At 36.6% G+C, this 22,765-nt stretch overlaps 2 long non-coding RNA genes across 2 annotated transcripts in view; one reads left to right on the forward strand and one right to left on the reverse strand.

Annotated features, from left to right (window-relative positions):
• The first annotated feature begins 273 nt into the window (after positions 1-273).
• LOC129480072 (uncharacterized) lies at positions 274-1,542 on the forward strand. Its single transcript, XR_010120396.1, has 3 exons — positions 274-514; positions 861-931; positions 1,051-1,542. It is a non-coding gene; the product is annotated as an uncharacterized lncRNA (long non-coding RNA).
• Positions 1,543-10,718: 9,176 nt separating this feature from the next.
• The window catches only part of LOC134736467 (uncharacterized), a 166,635-nt gene continuing 154,588 nt past the window's right edge, over positions 10,719-22,765 (reverse strand). The window contains exon 4 of the long non-coding RNA XR_010120485.1: positions 10,719-10,762. This is a non-coding gene — a long non-coding RNA (uncharacterized lncRNA). The remainder of the gene's footprint in view (positions 10,763-22,765) is intronic.

Raw genomic sequence — 22,765 nt, forward strand, 5'->3', positions numbered from 1 at the left:
GCCATCTTCCAGTGATCCATCAAAATGGGAAACACAAAGGGGAAGAGGAGACGCACCCCATATATGTTCTTTTGAACTTTTAGGAAACATGGAGTTGTTCCTTTGGCCACATGCATGTGAAACAGTTAAAAAAAAAAAAAAAAAAGGTGATATTGTAGACATCCGGGGAATGGCTACTGTTCAAAAAGGAATGCCCCACAAATGTTGCCATAGCAAACCTGGAAGAGTCTAGAATGTTACCCAGAATGCTGCTGGCATTGTTGTGAACAGGCAACGAAGGGCAAGATTCTTGCCAAGAGAATTAATGTGTGTGCTGAGCCCATTAAGCACTCTAGGAGCCAAGATAGTTTCCTGAAACACGTGAAGGAAAATGATCAGAAAGAGAAGGAAGCCAAAGAGAAAAGTACCTGGGTTCAACTGAAGCGCCAGCGTGCTCCACCCAGAGAAGCACACTGCGTGAGAACCAATGGGAAGGAGCCTGGGGTGCTGGAACCTCTTCCTTATGTCATAATAGGTATATAAAAAAAGAGACCCCTGGACTGAAAAAAAATCAAGAGAAGATTTACAATGTATGGAAATAACTGTAATTTATCATATTAATTTGGGCTACCAGTAGCATCGTTTAGAGATTGTGCCAATTGAGTTCACAAATATCACAGCTTTGGAAGATCAAGAAGTGGTTTTGAACATATAGAGTCCAGGGAAAAAAAGTAATAATAAGATTAAGGTTCAAATCTGCAGTTAAATTAGGAAAATAAATAATTTTTACACAATAATTTATTTTGTCCAAGTTCAAGGAAAGATAAATATTTTTAATTACATTGCACTTCAGCATTATTTGTTTCTCTTTTTAAACATAGATTCCGTGGGCTTTTTGCCAGAATTACAACATTTCTACAAAGGATAAAAGAATAAAGTCACCCAGCAAGAGGTAACCACTGCGTGACATCATAAACTGAAAGAAGGGCACTTGAACCCATAGGGCTTATGTTACCGCAAACAACTTTTGATGGTTTCACCTGGTATCACCTTTTTCTTGTTCCTTTTCAGGAACCCTGGTTTCTAGAGCTTGCCTTATGGAGTCGGGGGTTAGAATCAGGAACTGCACTGACCACAGAGGATCGGGCAACATCGACTGTGTGCCAACTGTCTGCTAACTGAAAGTTCAGAGGGAGGCAGTTTGGCCCCTGCTTGGACCTCTGGCTGAGAGAAGGGATGTACACGGAGCGGCACCAACACACCCAGGCAGACACTCACATTATGAAACATAAATGCACAGTGAACAAAGAGTGTTGCAAATCACTCAGCTTGGCTAGCTGCTGCCAAAGCAACTCAGTACTCCTCATGAAGCCTGCTCTGCATTCCAGAAAACAAAAAAAATTAGAGACCTGATAAGATAACCAGGTAATTAATGAAGCAATTTCCCCTTCCTGCTCACATGCCTGTATTTATTTTTTAATATAAATTATCATCATCTTAAGCAATAAGTACACTATCTTCCTGTAACCTTTAAGAACTTAGCCAAATGGAGCAGAACAAACAGTTCATGTCTTGGTGTCTATTTTGTTTCAGTTTTTAAGCTTACACCCACACACACAAAATCTTGTAAATATATTCAGCCTTTTTGGTTTTTTGGGTTGGTCTTTGTTTTGCTTTGGCTTTTTTTTTACTTTATTTTTACAGGACTGGTTTTGTTCTTTTAGTTTTATAGTCTGCTTTTTCCTAGGTTATATAAAATGGACACTTTTCAATGGTAGCAAATATTCATTTCCTCCAGTGAATTTTTAAATAATTTCAGCAGCAAGATTACTTTTTCAACAACATTGTATGTGGATTCCAGTATATACAAACTAGACCTGTGCAGGCCCATCTCTTCCCTTGATACATAAACTTCTCAGGAAAGACAGCAGAACACAGGTCAAAAAATACTTCCCCGGCATCATTTCTCATGAACACATGGTATTACAGGTTCCCTGCTGTTCAATTAAAGATATTCTTGTACATTTTTTTAACCTTGCTAGGTAAATAATTCAAACAGCCAGAAGGGAAATAGTCTTAGAATTCTGTATTGAGCAAAACCATTAATGACTAGCTGGTAAGGGTCATGAATGATGCAAAAACATTTGCTCTGCCAATCTGTTTCATTCTGGACTCTGTGTTAAACTAATTTTCACAATTTGAGATTCTGGACCTTGTCAGAGAACTCACATATGCCAAATTGTTATGTAATCATTGAAATTACAAGGCTTTTGAAGCACTAAAGAGATAAATAGAACAGTTTGAGGGGTTTTTGGCCTGATTAAGGCAATCCATCTTTTGAATTACTTCTACAGCCATGCAAAGCATGATTTCTCATTGAAATTGTTACTCAGAATATTATCTCCAATGGCAGCCTGGCCTTCATCCTGACCATGGTTTCATTTGAAAATAATGTGCATTATAAAGGACAGTGGGTCTCCTACAGAGCATTTTAGTTTAAGGGTCTAATTGATTATGACCAAGTTCCACTGGCGCTCCAAATCGTAAAGATAGTGCTATGTTCTATAGAGAGTTTCTTGATAGAATTTGTGTATATCTCAATAGGCTAAAACTTCAGAAGATTTCTGCCACACTAGATTGACAGAAGCTGATGGACAAGAACATGGAATCCTTGTGTTCTAATAGACAGTTAACTTGTGGTAGGTAGAATTTGCTGGACAGCTTTAAAATATGAACAAACATGCTGCCCGTCCTTTATAGGCAGAACCTCTACCATTTTTTCCCCAGAAAAAACAGATGTGTGTGTGTGTGTGTGTGTGTGTGTGTGCAGACAAATGCTTTTAGCAATAAATGTCTTATTCCTTCATATCCTCTTTGCCCCTTTTATGAAAAAGAATTATGTTAGACTTTAGCTGATATTTACTTCCATTTCTAATCAAAGTACATGTATTCAGCATATTTATACCTACATTAGACTGTAAAAGTAAAAAAAAAAAATGCAATCATCCATGTATATAGTTTTGAATACAACAGTGACAGAAGTATTCAGTGAACTATCAGTCAAACAAGAAAATTTTGACAGACCAGCAACTATTATGAGAAAGTGTAGGAAGGGTTAAGAAATCAAGCGAGAAAATTAGATGATAGAGATGAGAAAAGGAAAAAATAAATGAAAGCAGGTGAAAATGTGAAAAGCAAGGAAGAAATAAAAATGTTCTTTAGAAGCAAAGCCTTGAGCAGAATTTTAAAGCATGGACACTAGTGTCAATTATTTAAAAATTGTTTCACCTTTGTCCCAATTTCTTCTAGGAAATGCATCCCACCTATATCATAAGGCTATTCCCAGGGGTACATGAGGAAATGCCAGTACAGCATTTAGCTCAGTAGTCAATGTGAAGTATATGCTTAGTATATGTTATCTATATATATTAACATATATAACATTAAGTATAATTAACATTAAGGTTACATTAATTACCTCTGTGCAAACATGGTTTAGAGGTCCCAGCATTCTAGGAAAAGCATCTAAGTCTTTTTCCAAAGTTTTCATTCTTCCCTGATTCCTTTGCCTCTCTTTCCTACTGTTTAATATCTAAAAAGTCTTTCACAAAACAAAACATCTCACTTTGCACAAGCACTCATGTTAGGGACATAATCCAGTCCTTCCTTAAAAGTGGTTGCCATCTTAAAATTGAAATTTTGCTCTGTATTTCAATCTGATTTTTTTTTTTTTTAGTAAGAGAGAGTTCTGAGGACAAAAGCCATATACTCTTCTTTTCTGTCCATCACAGTAACCAATTCAAAACTGTTCATAAAGCAGATAATCAATACATATGATTTAATGAATAATGTGCCTACTAAAGACAGAACAAGAAGCAGAGGTTAATTTTAAAAGTCTATCAGATTTCAGACTCCTAATGAGAATTCCTTGAGTCTTCTGGGTTTCACCTTTTTCACTGTAATTGAAATGCCAAGCACAAACTGAGCAGTCTGCTAACAATCTGAAAAGAAAATATATTATAATGATTGTACAGGGAAACTTGGAAGCGATTTTCTCCAGGGTTGGGGGTTTAAACAAACAGGAAGCCCTGTTTAGGATTTGTCTTCATCATCTTTCATCACAAGTCAGCCTGACTTCCTGATGAAGAAATGTGGAACTGCTTTCAGATTCTCAACCAGATTGGACAGAAATGCCAACTTTAAATGCAACTTTAAATTCAGAAGCTACTTCTGAACACCCGCATTTCCATCAGACCACAGCTCTCTAAGTAAAATTTTGTCTCTTAATTTCTATAAGCAGTGGGCAGAAAATGGGCCTTTATTCTAACCCCGCAGTTAAAGGATCACATTTTTTTCTACGACTGAGCATCCAGAGGGTGTGAGGAGCAAACCATATAATCAAGAAGAATAAATTAATAATCATGGACTCCTTAAAGTGTTTTCTTCTCAGCATTAGCAGATAGATTCTGTAGATACTTGAAAAAATATTACTTATGAAATGAAACTTTAAAGACTCTCTATTAAAATCTTATAGTGATTTCAGAATAGAAAGTACAAAATACCTCACAATTTGTCTCTAGTCCATATATCTAAAATATACTTTTCAAAATTAGCAATTTCTTGTTAAAGTTCAAATTTCATAAAGCTGTTTTGTTTAAACTATCATTATTAAAAGAACAAATATAGCAATTTTCAGGTTTAAGTAAAACTTGAGGATTTTTTAATTCAAATAGATAATTTTCTACAAAAAGCTCTAGATAAATTGATGATGATTCTACATACCTAAAGAAGAAGATGCCAAAATTTGAAGATACAAATTGAAATGACTAGTATTTTATCTAATATTAAGTAGAAAAATACAAAATCAGGACTCTTACTACTCTCAAAATTATGCTGAACTATACAATATTTTTAACAATATATGCCACACTGTGCAATAGAACTAAATACATATGTGTGTGTGTGTGTGTGTGTATATATATATATATATACACACACACACACATATGTATATATATATACACACACACACATATATATATATATTCCTCATGCCTCAGTGAGATTTTGAACCCTTTGGTCATCATCTTCCCATCCTCTGTAATGTCACTTTGTACCCCATAAATTTATACAATTACAAATTAACAATTTATAATGAAAAATAAAAAAATAAAAATTATGTTGACTTATCAATTCTCACCATAGACATTTATCTACTGGGGCTAGATGTATTTTTCACCTTTTGAATTTTCAAAACCTTTTCTCACTGGTGTTTCCCAATATGATTTATTTCAAGTCTCCATTCTTATAATATTCTTGAAAATGTTGGATTAACATAAGAAAGGAAGAGCTTTTATAATACAGAGAAGGAAATTAAGAGCAGATTCATCAAATATGATTTTTATCAGACTAACAAAAATACACGTCTGCAATTTAAATATATCTTGACTCAGTTAAATTCTAGAAGGCATTGTTTAATGTCAAAGGCCAGAGGAAGACACTCTAGGCAACTACCACATCACAAATATTCCAGATGTTTCTTGAACACACAGTTCCCTCCCCACTATCAGCCTGTGACGACCACCATTCAGTCTTTTGTACTATTATTCTAAATTGCATGTTGAATGTTTATGTTAAAAAAAAAAAAACAAAAGAAAGAGGAAAATAAACTTGAACGAAAACATACTTTGTTTTCTGTCCAAGAAAATAAAATGTGCATTTGTTGACAAACACATGAATGAATTTCCTTAGAATGATGTAACCCCTCCAAAAAAAATCACAGAAGTCATCACCATGGGTGGTAGGATGCTGAGTTTCCCACAGGAAGCAGCATAGGTAATTGCTTGATTGTTTTTGTACTGAGAGGCATTCTATTACGTGCCTACAGGTTTCTTCTATGAGAAAATCTGCTGATGGGCCATTATGTTTCAGGCATTTTGTAGGCATTTGTCTCATGTGTTTAGAAAGTCCATTATCTTAATATGTGTTCTGTAGAAGAAATGAGTAAATGGGAAATACATGTGGTTGGCAAACGAGCTATACTATGACATAAGAAAAAAAATCTACAAAAAATGTAAACATATGAATTCCACCTTTTAAAATATAGTCCCTTCTGGAATAAGACTGCAAATTGGAGAAGAGCTAAATTATCTGTCCAGTTAAGTTGCCTGAAAGAAATTTAAAGTCAGGCCACTATCAGGCAAGCCCCATGAAAGGAAGTAAGAATTCCTTCGTAACTGCCTTCATCCCCACGGATCCCGGTGAGGTCAATTTAAGAGTTCTACAGATAACCCTGGCTGTTGTACACTGAACCACATAGCATGCTAGATGGTGGGGATACAGAAATGAATAATATGTGGTCCCTGCTGTCACAGAATTTATTCCATCAGAAAAAAACAGACCCATAAACAGGCCATTCCAAAGTAACAGGGTCTATAATGGCAGAGCTATTCCCAGCAAGCAGTTGAGTCCAAAGGAAAGGAGGGTACTTGGCTCAGTAGGAAGAAGGCAAAAGCCTCATGGAAGGCTTCCCAGAGGAGACAAGCTCTGTGCTGAGCTTAGAATAATAGGTTGGAGACTTAGAGTCGGCAAGGTAAAGATGGGCAAACAAACATTACACAAGAAGCACCGACACATAAATTCAAAGCAGGATGTGATATGCCAGGCACTGAAAGACAGTATCACCAGGGTACAAATTTTAAAGTAGGAAGACAAGGCTGCAAGAGCGCAGATCTTAGGGAATATGTGTACCACGTTCAGGAGCTTGGATATTATCCAGTGGGTATTGGGAAGCACCTGGAAAACAGAATTCCTCCAATTCCTTCATGTCTCTCCCTTGTCACCAGCACATAGGACAGCAGGGAAGTTACCCCCATTGGAAACAGGGGAGTGGAGGAGCAGGACCAGCCCGTTCTTTCTCCCCACCCTGCTGCCATCCTGAATTACTGTGAATTCTCCCTGTGCGGCCCCATTGGATTGAACATAGAGTATCTGGGACATAGAACAGAAGGGTAATAAGCTTCACAAAGAAGCAATATTAGAAAAAGATGTTAATTCTAATGCATGGCATGGGAAAAAAAAAACATCAATAGCTAGAAATCAGAGAAGGAAGGTGAAGCATGAGCAAAGGAGATGGTACACGTAGAGGTGTGGGAAAATACATGCAAGGAGGAGAGCCGAATATCCAGGAACACACTGGAAAGCGTGTAAATCATTGCTAGAGAGTATGCCTAGGTTTGTTTCACATGTGAAACAGTGTTTTGATGCTCAAATAAGTTATTCCTATACATATTCTAGAAGGTATATGATGGTATCTATTCTAAAATCTTCACGTGGAAATCAGTCCCTACTTCATGTCATGGTCTATATTCACATAACAAATGAAATTAACCAGAAAAAAATATATATTGGAAATATTGAGTGAGAAAGTCGATCTGAAAGAGAAAAAAAAAACATAGGAAGAAGGAAGGCTGGACAAAGGAGAAGAGACATAAACAACTACAGCAATAACAGTAATTATAGAATGCTTACTATGTGCTACTATGGGCAGCTAAGGGCCTTCAGTGCATCTCATTTAATTTTCAACAGACTGACTATTATTTTCCCCATGTTACAAGTGAGGAAACTGAAACTTAGAGGGTTTGAGCAGTAGAGATGCTAAACTGAGGCCATGCAGGTAGTAAATGGCAGGACTGGAACTGGAATCCAGGCAGTCAGAATCCAAACCCCCTAAGTGGGAAGAGATTGCCCTAGTAAAGACAATAACTCCAGGTTTTAACAATGCATTTAGTGAGGCAATACATGTAAAAAATAAACAAAACCCCAACAACAAAAACAGACTTCCTTGTGCAGAAATGTCGTGAAAAAAGAAGAAACTAGGCTGGAGGTGGTGGCTCATGCCTGTAATCCCAGCACTTTGGGAGGCTGAGGCAGGCGGATCACTTGAGGTCAGGAGTTCAAGACCAGCCTGGCCAATATGGTGAAACCCCATCTCTACTAAAAATACAAAAAGTAGCTGGGCATGGTGGCGAGCACCTGTAATCCCAGCTACTCGGGACGCTGAGGCAGGAGAATTGCTTGAACCTGGGAGGCGGAGGTTGCTGTGAGCTGAGATTGCACCACTGCACTCCAGCCTGGGTGACAGAACGAGACTCTGTCTCAAAACAAACAAACAAACAAACAAAACTAGTTTGTCTCCAGAATGTCTGTGAGAAAAAATTAACATCTGTACTCTTTTTCCAGCATGCTCCAAGTATAGACCATTATGAGGCAAAGTAATTTGTTACTACTAACGAAGAATCTTGGATTATAAATGAAAATTCTGTAGGCAAAAAACGTCACACATCTAGAAAGAAACTATGAACAATATGCCTTACTTGATATGCATACACATATTCTCCTAAGGGGAAAAAAAATTGCCATGCATGTAAGTCCTGGCTACAAAAGAAAGAGATTTGCCTAAAGTTTTGACAGTGGAAGTGAAAAAAATCACTTTAGAAAAGGTCTCTTGTCAGCAAAATAAATTTCTAATTAGCTGTATCTTTCAATTAGCTAAATAAAGACAGCAACTAATTACTCTGACCAGGAGTTTCTTTATTCAATATTTCTTAGTTATTACTGATAACCTTGAGAGCTTCATGATTCTGAATGTTTCTTCATATTCGGGTAGAGTTAATCTGACTATTGGGTCTGATTGCTCTGTAAAAGGACACTGTCCTGAAAATTGTTATATTCCATAAACTACAGGTTAGTTCAAACATATAATAATGCCAGCTTCAAGAAGACAGTCCATAAAGTCATCATTTTATACCTCTAATTTCTATATTAATCTTTTTAAAAATAGTGCCTTTATCATGATTATTAATACTTACTGGTGGCTGATGACATCTTTAAATGATCAATGCAGACTTACATTCCAAACATCCTAAAATTCATTGATTCAGCAAATTTGTATCAAATGTCTAACAGGTCAATGAACTATAGAGGATGTTTTAGTGATAAGTAAGACAGAGAGTTGGAAACCAAGGGCCTTACAATTTAGTCAGCATCTCTTTTTATCTAATAACTCCCATAATCAAAGCATAAATACTTAACTCACAGGCTAATCTTCCCCAATACCTCTAAGCAAAGTTTATCTCTCCTAAGGGGCGATCTTGCTTCTATTTTCTGCATATCTTAACCATATTAAGAAATCCAGCCCATTTAGTAAGACTTCTATTTCTATGTCAATGGTGAATATGATGCCTGAAATTTTTACTTATTCTTTCTAAATGCAGCAAAGTTCTAAAAGTTCTTGTGGAGGAAGAAAAACAACTACAGAAATTATTTACTTTTTTAAAATTTTAAATATGACATCTTCAAGTCATACTTTCCACGATAAAACATTTCCACTTGCTGACGTGCTCCCTTCTAGCTGAAATGACACAATCATTTCAACCCACTGAATTTAAAATTGAAATGCCTCTTTCTTCTTTCAGAAAGAGCCACCCTATGATTAAAACTTCCCACAGTTGCTTTTAAAGTGCTTAACGTTTAAAAAAAAAAAAGTTTTTCTCTATTTTTATTGGAAATTACCCTCCCTAGACAAACACTGTGGCTGGCTCTATGAGTGGCTTTGCAACAGTAGCCTTGCCCTCCGTCCATTCCCTGACTCTTTCTAGGAGTGCAAATGGACAGCTAGTGGCCTTTGAGGATTTTCTATCTTGTACCACCGCCTCCCTCCAAACACTGGTTCCTTTCCCCTTTCCAGAGGCAGCTTCCCTCACATTGCTGAACAGCACAAAATGTCCTCTCAATCTGGTACTAGTTGCTATAGGAAATTGAGTTTTCAGATGATGCAACGTTTAAACCAAATAACCTACTTAAACCTTTTCAAGCAAGAATATCTCTGAATTACTCCTGAAGTCATTATGTTTCCCTCTGCACTGCCTTTATTGGGCCATTGTCATTATTAAGTTATTTATTCACCCAACACTTTCTAAACGTCTCTATTATGCAAATCACTTTACTAGGCCCTGCAGGAGAGAACTTTATGAAATTGGCACCTGCCTGCCCTCTAGTAACTCAGTCTAGAGGAGGCCCATGCCAGCCTACATAGCTCTATCACAGGCAAATGCTACTGAAGTGCTAGAATAGAGGAGGGGAAAGGCAGAGGGAATGGGAATGTCAGGAAGAGAGTAGGGCTCACAAGATTCTTGGGGGAGTTGTTGACCTTGGCAAGAAAAGATTTTATTGATGTTTGGACATTCAGCGAAATGAAAACATCAAAAAGCACAAAAACTACTGAAATAAAGTAAAGAGGGACCACAATTCCAAACCATTAAAACACAAATTGGTATTCTTTTTTGGAATAAGGATCTGCCTAACAAAATCTCAATGTTTATAGCTTGGGGGAAATCCCTGAGAAATAAAATAAAGATTCATAAGAATCAAGTTTTAAACCTTACTAATCTTAAGGCATCAACTATGTGTCTCCAGGGACCTGGGTGAGACCGGAACTCCTCTTCAGCTTATTTCCATTCCATTCTCAAGAATCTCCACTAATCCTTGTCACTCTCCCTCAGACAAAATTCCTTTGGTGTGCATGGTTCAGGTTTAATGAAGCCACCAATGATGCCTTCGCCACATTAGTATATGGCTTTTCCACATTCAATGTTCATTCAGCAAACATTTGCTGATCACCTATCACCTGCAAGACTCTTAGCTAAGGGAAACAAAGATGAATAAAACATAGTTCTTACCTTTAAGGCGCTCACAGCAGGAGATCGTGCATATAAACAGCTACCTGAAACAAAATATGAGAAACACTGAAAGATTTGTAAGTAAGGAGCTGGGGACAAACAAGAGAGGGGCAAGTAAATTGACAAAGAGAAGGAAAGGAACGTTCTAGGAAGACTTCACAGCAAGGAGACCTTGAGGAACATGCAGAAGTATGCTCACTATTTGCCTACAGGATGGTAACCAAATTTCTGGGAATGAAAGCAAGAGGCAGAGTTTAAAGGAGAAGATTTAAAAAGTGTGAAGTATGCTCTGTTAAGGGGTCTGCACCCATCCTCTAGGCATTAGGAAGAACTTTAAGCTACTTAGACCTTTTTTTTAATCCATCACCTCAAGCATTTATTTTTTCTTTTTGTTACAAACAATCCAATTATGCTCTTTTAGTTACTTTTAATGTATAATAAATTACTGTTGACAATAGTCAGCCAGTTCTGTTATCAGATACTAGATCTTACTCATTCTAACTATATTTTTGTATGCATTAACCATCACCACTTCCCCCTTATCCATGACCCGTCCCAACCACTGATAACTATCATTCTACTCTCTATCTCCATGAATTCAATTGTTTAATGTTTTATCTCCCACAGATAAATGAAAACATGTGAAGTTTGTCTTTCTGTGCCTAGTGTATTTCACATACCATAATGACCTCTAGTTCCATCCACGTTGCTGCACATGACAGGATCTCATTCTTTTTTATGGCTGAATAGTACTCCATTGTGTATATATATACCACATTTTCTTTATCTATTCAGCTGTTGATAGACAATGACATTGAATCCAAATCTTGCTTATTGTGAATAGTGCTGCAATAAACACGGCAATGCAAATATCTTTTTGATAAACTGATTTCCTTTCTTTGGGGTATATACCTAGCAGTGGGATTGCTGGATCATATGGTAGTTCTATTTTTAGTTTTTCGAGGAAACTCCAAACTGTTCTCCATAGTGGTTGTACTAATTTACATTCCCATCAAGAGAGAAAGAGGGTTCTCTTTTCTCCACATCCTTGCCAACGTTTGTGTTTGCCTGTCTTTTGCATTACTAAAGACCGTTAAACAGAATGAATATATATATATGTTATGTTTGATATATACAATAGATATGTTATATATGTAAAGAGCTACTGCTATACTAATGTTAAAATTATTGTTCTGATAATATAATTGACACTATATTATGGGCCAAGCATGGTGACTCATGCCTGTAATCCCAGTAATTTAGGAGGCCAAGGCAGATAGATTGCTTGAGGCCAGGAGTTCAAGACCAACCTGGGCAACATGGCAAAACACCATCTCTACAAAAAATACAAAAAAAAAGAATTAGCCGGGTGTGGTGGCATGCACCTGTAGTCCCAGCTACTTGGGAGGCTGAGGTGGGAGGATCACCTGAGCCCAGGAGAAGGAGGCTACAGTGAGCCATGATCATACCATTGCACTCCAGGCTGGGTGACAGAATGAGACCCTGTCTCAATAAATTAAATAAATAAATACATAGATACATACATACATACCTATGTACATAATGAGAGAAATAAAGCTAAAAGCAGGAAAATGAAGTTAAGTTAAGGTGAGAGATGAAGAAGATTTGAACTTAGTGAAAATTGGGATTGAGAGAAAGACACAGAGAACTACTTCAAATGTATAATTGATAAGTTTTTGCTTTTGGTTTTGGTTTGGGTCAGGGTCTTGCTGTATTACTCAGCCTGGAGTTCAGTGGCACAATCATGGCTCACTGCAACCTCAACCTCCTAGATTCAAGGGGTCCTGCCACCTCAGCCTCCTAAGTATCTGGGACGATAGACACATGCCACCACACCCAACTAATTTTTTAAATTTTTTTGGTAGAGACAGGATCTCATATGTTGCCCAGGCTTGTCTTGAACACCTAGCTTCGAGCAATCCTCCTGACTCGGCCCCCCAAAGCTGGGATTACAGGCTTGAGCCAAATGCTCAGCCTTAATTGATAAGTTTGGTTACCAGTTAGATATGTGCAGCTGAGGGACTGAGAAAAATTTGGGAGGGCCTCTAGGTTTCTGACTTGGAGAAGGGGCTGCAGAATTTCCATTAAGGTATATTGAGACTTGATTTATGTCCAAGCATGTCATTAATCTTAGAGAATATTCTGCATGCAGATGAGAAGAATGCATATTCTGTGGTTGTTGGTTGGAGTACACTGTAGATGTCTATTTGGCCCAATCAGCAAAGTATCAAATTTAAGTTCATAATTTCTTCATTGGTTTTCTGCCTTGATAATCTGTCTAATGCTGTCAGTGGGGTGTTGACGTCTCCTCTATTATTCTGTGGATGTCAAAGTCTTTTCGTAAGTCTAGGAGTAATTGCTTTACCAATTTACTTCTGCTAGGTAAAACGTTAGGTTGTTTTATGTCTTCTTTACAAAGGCATTTAGCAGTATAAACTTTCCTCTTAACGCTACTTTTGCTGCATCCCAGAGGTTTTGGTATATTGTGTATCTATTTTCATTTGTTTCAATAATTGTTCTGCACACAGAACCTCCTCTAAGATTGACCACATGCTTGGACATAAATCAAATCTCAATATACCTTAATAACAATTCTGCACCCCCTTCAACAATAATTTGCTTTACCAATTGCTTTACCAATATTGGACATGTATATATTTAGAATAGTTAACTCTTCTTGTTTAATTTAGCCCCTTATCATTATATAATGCCCTTCTATGTCCTTTTTTTACTGTTGTAGGTTTAAAAAGTCTATTTTAAAGTTTACCATTTGCATGATAGATCTTTCTCCATCCCTTTACTTTGAGCCTTTGGGCATCATTAAATGTAAGATGAATCTCTTGAGGACAGCAGAAGGATGGGTCTTTTTTTGTTGCTCAATTTACCACTCTATGTCTTTTAAGTGGAGCATTTACACTGCTTAATAAATTCAAAAATATCGAATTTATACCAAGTAGCTTTTCGGACCACAGTGGAATAAAAATAGAAATCAATACTAAGAGGTGCTCTCAAAACCACATAAATACATGGAAATTAAACAACTTGCCCCTAAATGACTTTTGGGTAAAAAACAAAATTAAGGCAGAAATCAAAAAACTTTGAAACAAATGAAAATAGACACAGCACACCAAAACCTCTGGGATGTGGGAAAAGCAGTATTAAGAGGAAAGTTTATACTGCTAAATGCCTTCATAAAGAAGACATAAAACAACCTAATCTTGCACCTAACAGAAGTAGAACAAGAACAAACTAAACCCAAAGCTAGAAGAAGAAAAATATATAAAATCACAGCAGAATTAAAAGAAATTGAGATCCCCAAAAAAACATACAAAGGATCAATGAAAAATTCATTCTTTGAAAGGATTATCAAGGTTGATAGACTGATAGCTAGAATAACAAAGAAAAAAAGAGAGATCCAAATAACAAAATCAGAAATAACAAGGGTGATGTTACAACTGATACTACAGAAATACAAAAGATCCTTATAAACTACTATGAACACCTCTATGCACACAAACTAGAAAATCTAGAAGAAACGGATAAATTCTTGGAAACACACAACCACTCAAGATTGAACCAGGATGAAACAGAAATATTGAACACACCAATAGCAAGTAATGAAAATGAATCAGTAATAAAAAGGAAAAAAAAACAACCACAAAAAAGCTCTGGACCAAATTCACAGCCAAATTCTCCCAGATGTACAAAGAGCTGGTACCAATCCTACTGAAACTATTCCAAAAAATTGAGGAGAAAGGACCCTTCCCTAACTCATTCTATAAAACAGTATCATCCTGATACCAAAATCTAGCAAGGGCATACAACAAAAAAAGGAAACTACAGGCCAGTATCCCTGATGAACATAGATGCAAAAATGCTCAACAAAATACTAGCAAACTGAATCCAGCAACACATTAAAAAATTAGTTCACCATGATCAAGTGGGCTTTATTCCTGGGATGCAAGGATGGTGGAACAGACACAGATTAAGAAATGTGATTCATCACACAAAGAGAATTAAAAACAAAAACTAAACGATCATCTCGATAGATGAAGAAAAAGCTTTGCATAAAATCCAACAACGATTCATGATAAAAACCCTTAACAAACTAGTGACTGATAAGAGCCATCTATGACAAATTCACAACTAACATCACAATGAATGGGAATGGAAGCATTCCCCTTGAGAAGTGAAACAAGACAAGGATGTCCACTGTCACCACTGCTATTCAATATAGTACTAGAAGTCCTAGCCAGAGCAATCAGATGACAGAAAGAAATAAAAGGCAGCCAAATAAGAAAAGAGGAAGTCATCTGTAATCATTGACAACATGATTCTAGACCTAGAAAACCCTAAAGATTCTGCCAAAAGACTTGTAGACATGATAAACAACTTCAACAAAGTCTCAGAATACAAAATCAACATACAAAAATCAGCAGCATTTTTTTTTTCTTTTTTTGAGATGGAGTCTTGCTCTGTCTCCAAGGCTGGAATGCAGTGGTGCAATCTTGGCTTACTGCAGCCTCCTCTTCCCAAACTCAAGCAATTCCCCTGTCTCAGCCTCCCAAGTAGCTGGGACTATAGGCACACACCGCCATGCCCGGCTAATTTTTGTATTTTTAGTAAAGACAGGCTTTCACCATGTTGGCCAGGATGGTCTTGATATCCTGACCTCGTGATCTGCCTGCCTTGGCCTCCCAAAGTGCTGGAATTTCAGGCGTGAGCCACCGCGCCTGGCCAATCACCAGCATTTCTATACACCAAACCTGAGAACCAAATCAAGAATGCAATTTCATTTACAATAGCCACAAAAAATAAAATATGTAAGAAAAAAATGAGATAGGTAGATGACATAAACAAATGGAAAACTATTCTATGCTCATGGGTTGGAAGAATCAATACCATTAAAATGTCCATACTGCCCAAACCAATCTACAGATTAAATACTATTCCTATCAAATTACCAATGTCACTTTTCACAGATTTAGAAAAAACTTTTCTAAAATTCATATGGAACCAAAAAAGAGCCCAAATAACCAAGGCAATCCTAAGTAAAAACAAAAAAGCCAGTAGTATCACATTACCCAATTTCAAACTGTGCTATAAGGCTACAGTAAACAAAACAGCACGGTAATGGTACAAAAATAGACAGACTAATAAAACAGAATGCAGAACCAAAAAATAAAGCCACACACCTACAATCCACTCCTCTTTAGCAAAATCAACAAAAATAACAATGGGGAAAGGATATTCTATTCAATAAATTGTGCTGTAAAAACTGGCTAACCATATGCAGAAGAATGAAACTGGACTCTGATCTCTTACCATATACAAAAATTAAGTCAAGATGGATAAAAGACTTAAATCAAAGACCTCAAACTGTAATAATCCTAGAAGAAAAGCTAGGAAATACTCTTAGACATTGTCCTAGGCAAAGAATTTATGATGAAGACTCCAAAAGCAAATGCAACAAAAGAAAAAAATAGACAAATGGGACTTAATTAAACTAAAGAGCTTCTGCACAGCAAAAGAAACCACCAACAGAGTAAAGAGACAACCTACAGAATGGGAGAAAATATTTGCAAATTACGCATCTGACAAAGGTTTTATATCCAGAATCTATAAGAAACTTAAATCAACAAGAAAAACTAAATAACACCATTAAAAAGTAGACACTTCTCAAAAGAAGACATACAAGAGGCTAACAAACATTTGAAAAAATGCTCATCATGATTACTTATCAGATAAATAAATGCAAATCAAAACCACCATCAACACTATCTCACACCAGTCAGAATGGCTATTATAAAAAAGTCAAAAAATAACAGATGTTGGTGAGAGGGAATGCTTATACACTGTTGGTGGGAATGCAAATTAGTTCAGTCCTGGTGGCAAGCAGTTTGGAGTTTTCTCAAAGAACTAAAAATAGAATTACCATTTGATCCAGCAATCCAATTTCTGGGTATACATTCAAAGGAAAATAAATTGTTCTATCAAAAAGACACATGCACTTGTATGTTCCCTACAGGACTAATCAAAATAGCAAAGACAAGGAATCAACCTAGGTTCCTATCAATAGTGAATTGGATAAAGAAAACATGGTACCTATACACCATGGAATACTACAAACCATAAAGAAGAACAGAATCATGTTTTTTGCAGGAACTTGGATGCAGCTGGAGGCCATTATCATAAATGAATTAATGCAGAAACAGAAAATGAAATACCCCATGTTCTCACTTATAAGTGGGAGCTAAACTTTGGGTACATCCAGACACAAAGATGGGAACAATAGACACTGAGGACTCCATAATGGAAAAGTGGGGGATAGAAGGGTTGAAAAACTACTTATCAGGTATTATGTTCACTATTTGGGTGACAGGATCATTAGACGCCCAAACCTAAGCTTCACGCAATATACCCATGTAATAAATCTGCACATGTACCCCCTGAACCTAAAATAAAAAAATAAAATATTTTAAAAAGGAAATCTCCCTCTTTAAAAAACAGTTATGCTGAGCAGAATAAAGGTAGAGCTGTTTAAGGCAGAAGAAAATAAGGTGATTGAAGCTTATTAACTATGAGTTACACATTAGCAAATCAAATTGATTGATTAGTTGAGAAAATTTATGACAACATCCTGCTCCCCACACAAAGATATATGGGAAAAGTAGAGAAAAGAATTCAGGTTGATTTTATCTTAGACTAAAATAAACATTCAACAGAAAGATAGCTGGAAAATCTCAAAATACTTGGAGATTAAACAACACATTTCTAAATAACACACAGAGCAAAAAGAAATCTCAGGAAAATTTTTAAAATATTTTGAACTCAATAAAGATGAAAACACAACAAAATTTGTGGGATACAGTAAAAGCAGTGCTTAGAGAAAATTTACAGCACTGAATGCATATATTAGAAAAAAGAAAGATCTAAAATTGATCATCTAAACTTCTACCTTAGGAAACGGGGTTGGGAGCAGGGAAGAGCATATTAAATCACAACTAAGCACAAAAAAAATGAAACAAAAAAATTAAAGCAGAAATCAATGAAACTTACAAAAGGAAATAAAGAAATAAATGAAACCAAAAGCTAGTTATTTGAAAAGAGCAATAAATTAATGAGCCTCTAGACAGGCTAAGAAAAACAGAGAGAAGACACTATTACTAACATGAGAAATAAGAGGGGACATCGCTACAGATCACGTGAACATTAAAAAGAAAATAAAGGAATATTTTAAACAACTCTTTGCTCACAAATTTGGTAACCTAGATGAAATGAACCAATTCCTTAAAAAACACAATCTACCACAGGTCACACAAGAAGAAATACATAATTTGAACAGCACTATATTAAAGAAATTGAATCAGTAATTAATAGCCTTCAAAACAGAAATCACTTGGGCCAGATAGATTTACTGGTGAATTCTACCAAACATTTAAGGAAGAAATTACACAAATTTTCTACAACCTCTTTCAGAAACTAGAAGCAGAGCAAGTACTTCCTAATTCATTCTATGGAGACACAATTACCCTAATACAATAATGTGTACAGTGTGTCAACATAAATTCATTAATTAACAAATGTACCACTCTGGTGCAGGATTTTGATAGTGGGGAAGGCTGTATGAATGTGAGAGGAGGGAGATATGGGAAATCTCTATACCTCTGTCCAATTTTGCTGTGAATCTAAAACTGCTCTAAAAAATGAAGTCTATTTTTAAAAACAAGATACTTAAAAAGTAAACATTCAAGCATTACCTTTTTAAATGTAATTTTATTTATTTATTTATTTATTTTTCCATAAGTTATTGGGGTACAGGTGATATTTGGTTACATGAGTAAGTTCTTTAGTGGAGATTTGTGAGATTTTGGTGCACCCATCACCCGAGCTGTATACACTGCACCATATTTGTAGTCTTTTATCCCTCGTCCCCATCCTACTCTTCCACCCAAGAACCCTAAGTCCATTGGATCATTCTTATGCTTTGCATTCTTATAGCTTAGCTCCCATATGTCAGTGAGAATATACGATGTTTGGTTTTCCATTCCTGAGTTACTTCACTTAGAATAATAGTGTCCAGTCTCATCCAGGTCATGGCAAATGCTGTTAATTCATTCCTTTTTATGGCTGAGGAGTATTCCATCGTATATATATACCACAGTTTCTTTATCCACTCATTGATTGATGGGCATTCAGGTTGGTTCCACGTTTTTGCAATTGTGAATTGTGCATGCATGTGCAACTATCTTTTTCAAATAATGACTTCTTTTCTTCTGGGTAGATACCCAGTAGTGGGATTGCTGGATCAAATGCTGATTTAATGCAACTATCAAATGGTAGTCCTACTTTTAGTTCTTTAAGGAATCTCCACACTCGTTTCCATAGTGGCTGTACTAGTGTACAGTACACTGCTGGCTGTACCAGCAATGTAGAAGTGTTCCCTGATTACCACATCCACACCAACATCTACTGTTTTTTGATTTTTTGATAATGGCCATTCTTGCAGGAGTAATATGGTATCTCACTGTGGTTTTCATTTGCATTTCCCCGACCATTAGTGATGTTGAGTATTTTTTCATATGTTTGTTGCCCATTTGTATATCTTCTTTTAAGAACTGTCTATTTCTGTCCTTAGTCCACTTTTTGATGAGGTTGTTTGTTTTTTCTTACCGATTTGTTTGAGTTCTTTGTAGATTCTGAATATATTCCCTTGTCAGATGTATAGATTGTGAAGATTTTCTCCCACTCTGTGGGTGGTCTGTTTACTCTGCTGACTGTTCCTTCAGCTGTGCAAAAGCTCTTTAGTTTAATTAGGACCCAGCTATTTATCTTTGTTTCTATTGCATTTGCTTTTGGGTTCCTGGTCACAAAATCCTTGTCTAAGCCAATGTCTAGGAGGGTTTTTCCAATGTTATTTTCTAGAATTTTTATAGTTTCAGGTCTTAGGTTTAAGTCTTTAATCCATCTTCAGTTGATTTTCGTATAAGGTAAGAGATGAAGATCCAGTTTCATTCTCCTACATGTGGTTTGCCAATTATCCATGCACTATTTGTTGAAAAGGTTGTCATTTCTCCACTTTATGTTTTTGTTTGCTTTGTCGAAAATCAGTTGGCTGTAGGTATTTAGGATTATTTCTGTGTTCTCTGTTCTGTTCCATTGGTCTATGTGCTGTTGTTATACCAGTACCGTATGGTTTGGTGATGATGGCCTTATAGCACAGTTTGAAATGAGGTAGTGTGATACCGCCAGATTTGTTCTTTTTGCTTAGTCTTGCTTTGGCTATGCGGGCTCTTTTTTGGTTCCATATGAATTTCAGAATTGTTTTTTCTAATTTTGTGAAGACTGATGGTGGTATTTTATGGAGATTGCATTGAATTTGTAGATTGTTTTTGTCAGTATGGTCATTTTCACAATATTGATTCTACCCATTCTTTTTTTTTTTTTTTTTTTTTTTTTTTTTTTGAGACAGAGTCTCGCTCTGTCCCCCAGGCTGGAGTGCAGTGGCGCTATCTCGGCTCACTGCAAGCTCCACCTCCCAGGTTCACGCCATTCTCCTGCCTCAGCCTCTCCGAGTAGCTGGGACTACAGGCGCCCGCCACCACGCCCAGCTAATTTTTTTTTTTGTATTTTTAGTAGAGACGGGGTTTCACCGTGGTCTCGATCTCCTGACCTTGCGATCCGCCCGCCTCGGCCTCCCAAAGTGCTGGGATTACAAGCGTGAGCCACCGCGCCCGGCCTGATTCTACCCATTCTTGAGCATGGAACGTGTTTCCATTTGTTTGTGTCACCTTTCTTTCAGCAGTGTTTTGTAGTTTTCCCTGTAGAAGTCTTTCGATTCCTTGGTTAGGTATATTCCTAAGTTTGTTTGTTTTGTTTCGTTTTGTTTTCAGCTATTGTAAAAGGGGTTGAGTTCTTGATTTCATTCTCAGCTTGGTTGCTGTTGGTGCATAGAAGACCTACTGATTTGCGTACATTAATCTTGTATCAGGAAACATTGCTGAATTCTTTTATCAGTTCTAGGAACTTTCTGGAGGAGTCTTTAAGGTTTTCAAGATGAACAGTCATATCATCAGCAGTGAGAGTTTGACTTCCTCTTTACTAATTTGTATGCCTTTTATTTGTTTCTCTTGTCTGATTGTTCTGGCTAGGACTTCCAGTGCTATGCTGAAGAGGAGTAGTGAGAGTGGGCATCTTTGTCTTGCTCCAGTTCTCAGAGGGAATGTTTTCAATTTTTCCACATTCTGTATTATGTTGGCTGTGAGTTTGTCATAGATGGCTTTTATTACATGAAGGAATGTCACCTGTATGCCAATTTTGCTGAGAGTTTTAATCATAAAGAGAAGCTGAATTTTGTCTAATGCTTTTTCTATTGAGATGATCATGTGATTTTTGTTGTTCTTATTGTTTGTTTTGTTTTGTTTTGTTTCCTTTAGTTTATTATTTTTTTTTTTAATTATACTTTAAGTTCTGGGATACATGTGCTGAACATGCAGGTTTGTTACATAGGTATACATGTGCCATGGTTGTTTGCTGCACCCATCAAGCCATCACCTACATTAGCTATTTCTCCTAATGCTATCCCTTCCCTTGCCCCCAACCCCTAACAGGCCCTGGTGTATGATGTTCCCCTCCCTGTGTCCATGTGTACTCATTATTCAGCTCCCACTTATAAGTGAGAACATGCAGTGTTTGGTTTTCTGTTCCTGTGTTAGTTTGCTGAGAATGATTATTTCCAGCTTCATCAATGTCCCTGCAAAGGACATGAACTCATCCTTTTTTATGGCTGCATAGTATTTCACAGTGTATATGTGCCATATTTTCTTTATCCAGTCTAACATCAGTGGGCTTTTGGGTTGGTTCCAAGTCTTGCTATTGTGAATAATGCTGCAATAAACATATGTGTGCGTGTGTCTTTATAGTAAAATTATTTATAATCCTTTGGGTATATACCCAGTAATGGGATTGCTGGGTCAAATGGTATTTCTGGTTCTAGATCCTTGAGGAATTGCCACACTGCCTTCCACAATTGTTGAACTAATTTATACTCCCACCAACAGTGTAAAAGTGTTCCTATTTAGTTGTTGTTATTAATCTCCTACTGTGCTTAATTTATACACATTATCTTAAGTCTGTATGTACAGGAAAAAAATCATAGTATATAGAAGGTTCAGTACTATCCATGGCTTCAGGCCTCCACTGCAGGTCATGGAACATTTACCCCATGAATAAGGGGGAGAATACTATATTCAAGACGTATTTGCTGATTGAATGGATGCAAATACATTTGTTGTCACTTAACTGAATTAGAATGTAATCTGAGTCCATACCTAGAAACTAGAAAATCTTCTGTCCCCTTCCCATATGACCCTGACCCTCTAAAATTTGGTCTGGGGAATCTCCACGGAATGTAATTTGAGGTAAATGAGTTGTAAATACTTTAAACACTAAAAGGATTAGAAAGTATTATATTGTCCTATATCTGGCTTTCTGCTAAGTTGAGAACGTTTGGGTTTTAAGAATCATGTGGTAGAGCATCAGAGTTTTAATCCACATCACATCATACATGTGCACTACTTAAAAGATTCTGTACTCACTGTACAAACCACTGTACTGGGAACTTGGAATTAAGGGACCAATAAGAGACAGTTTTTGACCTTACTTAATTAGAGTGTTGGAGAAAACAGAGCGTCAAAGAGGAGAATGTCCCTCCAAATAAACTTTTCTCAGAGAAGTCAAAGAAGAGAAAAGTTTATTTAGAGAGACATTTGGGCTTGTATTCCCCTAGTTTGACCTATATTTCTATTTGTCTCTTAGGGGGAAGAATATAAGAAAATCACTAAGCAGGTTTCATATATGAGGCACCATTAGCCAAATCCAACATGAGAAGATCAAGCCCTGGAACCACCCCTCTAATGCAATTTCTTGACCAAGTACTACCTGAAAAAGAACAAATGTGTCCTAGAATTGATAACATAGGATTAGGACACAAAACTTCGTATCTCTAAGACAGGAAATGTGCTTAT

Source organism: Symphalangus syndactylus, chromosome 4, assembly GCF_028878055.3.
Source record: "Symphalangus syndactylus isolate Jambi chromosome 4, NHGRI_mSymSyn1-v2.1_pri, whole genome shotgun sequence".
Taxonomy (NCBI): domain Eukaryota; kingdom Metazoa; phylum Chordata; class Mammalia; order Primates; family Hylobatidae; genus Symphalangus; species Symphalangus syndactylus.